We start from the raw sequence: 4,149 nt of genomic DNA on the forward strand, positions 1-4,149 counted from the left end.
CTAGAGAGTATTGCAGCCAGTTCTTGACTTTATCCACAATTCATTCTCCCCTACTCCAAGCTTCAAATTGGCCATAGCAAGTTTAATTACGTCATCAGTTCTGACTGTTGTCAGCATACTCTTTCCTCAAAAGAACACAATTTATGAGCAGATTGTATTTTAGAAGTTTCTCTGAGTGGTGCAAAGGAGAAACTGACAAGTTCTAGAATGTATGGAATATGAGATATGTCCTTTAATTTTTAACAGCTTATTTGCCCTTTTCACTACGCTTTTGCTATGCTTCTATTTTTCTCCCTTTTTTGCCTTATCTTGAATTGCTGGTTTTCCTTATCTCTTTTTTCCTCCTCTCCACTGGTTTGGAAGTAATGTTTTTATTCCTTCACTGGTTATTCCTAAAGCTTATATATACCTCTTGACTTAACAAATTTTAAAGTAAATCGATATCTCTACCTTCATCAATAATGCAAGGAATTCAGAACACGCGGACTCTAGTCACTTGCAGTATTGCTCATGTTATGTGATCCAGTGTTAGTCATTGCTATTGTTATTGTTTACAAATATTTGTATTAGTTAGTTATGGCTGCATAATGATTACCCCAAAACTTAACAGCTTATAACAACAAACATTTATTATGTCAGTTTCTGTGGAGCAGAAACCTGGGAGCTGCTTGTCTGGGTGTTTCTGGCTTAGAGCCTCATATGAGACTTGTGGTCAAGCTGTCGGCCAGGGTTGCAGCCATCTCAAGGCCCAAGTGGAGCTGAAGCATCTGATGTCCAAGCTCATTCGTGTGGTTTGGCAAAATCCAGTTCCTCATGAGCAGCTGGACTGAGGGCACAGCTCCTCCTCACGTCACGTGGACCTCTCCGCAGGGCTGATCACAACATGGCAGCTTGCTTTCCCCAGCATGAGTGATCTGAGTGGTGGGGACCAGGGGGAAGGACAGAGAAGGGAGAGGGAGAAGAAAGAGAGCAAGCAGCCAAGATGGAAGCCATAGCCTTTTTATAACCTACCCTTAGAAATGACCTCCCATTGCTTCTGCCGCATTATATATGTTAGAAGCAAGTCCACACTCAAGGAGAAGTTGTACACAGGCATCAAGGAGTGGACCCCACTGGGGAGCCCATTATTAGACCATCTGCAATGATATTTAAACTTGACCACATGCTCAGCAATTTCTCTCCTTGCATTACTTCCTAGTATAACAATGAATAATCCTTCCAGGCCTGTGAATGGAAAATATTCTGCCTCTGTCGTAATTATTATTATTTTTTCTTTGAGATGGAGTCTTTCTCTGTCACCCAGGCTGGAGTGCAATGGCATGATCTCGGTTCACTGCAACCTCTGCCTCCCAGGTTCAAGCGATTCTCCTGCCTCAGCCTCCCGAGTAGCTGGGACTATCAGTGTGTGCCACCACGCTGACTAATTTTTGTATTTGTGGTAGAGATGGGGTTTCACCATGTTGGCCAGGCTAGTCTTGAACTCTTGACCTCAAGTGATCCCCCTGCCTTGGCCTCCCAAAGTGCTGGGATTATAGGCATGAGCCACTGTGATGGGCCTTGTAATAAAACGTTTTAGGTTGTCCTTACTCTTGAATGACCATGTATCTGAATGCATTTGACAGCTCTTCCTTGGCCCTTCGAGTTTCTAATTCCACTTCTCCTTGGTTTCTATTATCATTAAAGATAAATCTCTGTCATCCAATGTTTTGGCTTCTGTGGTGGTTTTTAAAGGTTTTTCTCTTTGTTATCATTGCTCAGCAGTTTCGTGGTGATTCATTTAGGCATATATTTATTTTACATGTGTCCTGTTCAGGACTCTCTGTCCAATTTGAGTAGAGTTTCCAGACAAATTACAGGCAGCCCAGTTAAATTTGAATTAGGTAAGTATGACTCAAATATTGCATAGAACATACCTGTATTAAAAAATTATTTTTTGCTTAACTAAAATTCAAATTTGACTGGAAATTTTATATTTTAATTTTATATTTGCTGAATTTGACAACTTGAAATTTGATGAATCTTGTCTTTTGTCTACCTTGGAAAATTCTCACTTCTATGTTCTTCAAATATTGCCTTGCTTGAAACCTCTCTGTTTCCTCCGTCTGAATTTTTATTGAATGTATGTTTGCATTAGTTTTCTAGAACTGCCGTAACAGATTGCCACAAACTGAGTTGATTAAAGCAACAGAAAGTTACTTCTCTCAGTTTTGAAGGCTGAACATCTAAAATCAAGGTGTCTGCAGGATCATGCTGCCTCTGAATCTCTAAGGAAGAATCCGAGCTTTTGGCGGTTGCCAGTGTGGGAGACCAAAATATGCCACCCCAAAATATACTTTTTTGGCATATATCGAGATAGCTATTCAGAGAAGCTGCAGACACAGAAATAGCTCTAAAAAGCTGTCCTTTTGTAAAAGAAATTTACATCTATCTACATCAGTAAACCAACAGGCAGATGCGAGCAGAAGCTTTCTCTGAGGTCTTCTTATCAGCCTAAAGACAGGTCTAGGAAAGATCATATTAGCAGCCCAGACAGAGTCCAGAGATTGCAACAGAGTGTTCCCTTTTTTCCTCAGGGCTGCCACCTGAGAGACAACTGCCTAACAAGAGAACCTTTAATTTACAATATATGAAATATTTCCTCTCCTCACCTTCCATAACCTGTTGCCAACTCCCCCCACCAGAAGCCCCAAGCCTCCATTTCTTTCCGTAACTTAAAATGCTACCTAAGCTTCAACCACCTGGCCCTTCTTTGAGTCTCATATTTTGTGGGACTCCCTTGCTTTATGCATGTAATAAATTTGTGTGCCTTTTCTCCTGTTAATCTGTCTACTGTGACATTTATTTCAGAGACTCAAATCATCGCATCTTCAGAGGGTGGAAGGAAAGTTCCCTTGACCCGTACACCAGCAGTCCTTGGCATTTCTTGGCTTGCAACTGTATTGCTCCCCTCTCTGCCTCTGTCATCATGTGGATTTGTGTTCCATATTTCTGTCTTTCTGCATTTCTGTGTCTTCACACGGTCTCCTTATAAGGACTCCAGTCATTAGATGGGGACCACCCTAATCCAATATGACCTCATCTTTGCTTGATTACATCTGCAAAGATCCTGTGTGCAAAGGCCAATTTCGAAGTCCCAGGTAGACATAAATTTTAAAGGAACATTATTCAACCATGTAAAACGTTCAACATTCTCATAAGTGGGAGTTGAACAATGAGAACATGTGAACACAGAGAGGAGAACATCACACACCAGGGCCTGTCGGGGGGTGGGGGGTAAAGGGTGGGAGAGCATTAGGACAAATACCTAATGTATGTGGGGCTTAAAACCTAGATGACAGGTTGATAGGCTCAGCAAACCACAATGGCACATGTATACCTATGTAACAAACCTGCACGGTCTGCACAGGTATCCCAGAACTTAAAGTAAAATTTTTTTTAAAAAGTTCAACATTTCACTGTTTTTTTGTAGTTGTTTTGTTTTTAATGAGACCCTTTATGGAACCAAAAAAACAAAGGACGATGTCATTATAAATTAAAAACAGAGGGATCTCTCCTTGTGGTGCTGCATAAGAGCGGAGTATGAGTCTGCGGCAGAGGCAGTCATGGCAGGACAAGCGTTTAGAAAGTTTCTTCTACTCTTTGATGGAGCATTTGTTGAAAGGAGTGCCACCATAACTGTAACCAAAGGGGGCATTATACTTCCAGAAAAATCTCAAGAAAAAGTATTGCAAGCAATAGTCATAGCTGTTGGATCAGGTTGTAAAGGAAAGAAAGGGTGGAGAGATTCAACCAGTTAGCATGAGAGTTGGAGATAAAGTTCTTCTTCCAGAATATGGAGGCACCAAAGTAGTGCCAGATGACAAGGATTATTTCTTATTTAGAGATGGTGACATTCTGGCTGGGCACGGTGGCTCACGCCTGTAATCCCAGCACTTTGGGAGGCCAAGGTGGGAGGATCACCTGAGGTCAGGAGTTCGAGACCAGCCTGGCCAACATGGTGAAACCCTGTCTCTACTAAAAATATAAAAATTAGCCAAATATGGTGGTGCACGCCTGTAACCCCAGCCACCCAGGAGGCTGGGACAGGAGAATGACTTGAACCCAGGAGGTGGAGGTTGCAGTGAGCCGAGATCATGCCATTGCACTCCA

General features: G+C 42.0%; 1 pseudogene; it reads left to right on the forward strand.

Annotated features, from left to right (window-relative positions):
* Positions 1–2,025: 2,025 nt before the first annotated feature.
* On the forward strand, positions 2,026–4,149 carry LOC126932033 (10 kDa heat shock protein, mitochondrial-like; annotated as a pseudogene).

The sequence above is a fragment of the Macaca thibetana genome, chromosome 12 (genome assembly GCF_024542745.1).
Source record: "Macaca thibetana thibetana isolate TM-01 chromosome 12, ASM2454274v1, whole genome shotgun sequence".
Lineage (NCBI taxonomy): Eukaryota > Metazoa > Chordata > Mammalia > Primates > Cercopithecidae > Macaca > Macaca thibetana.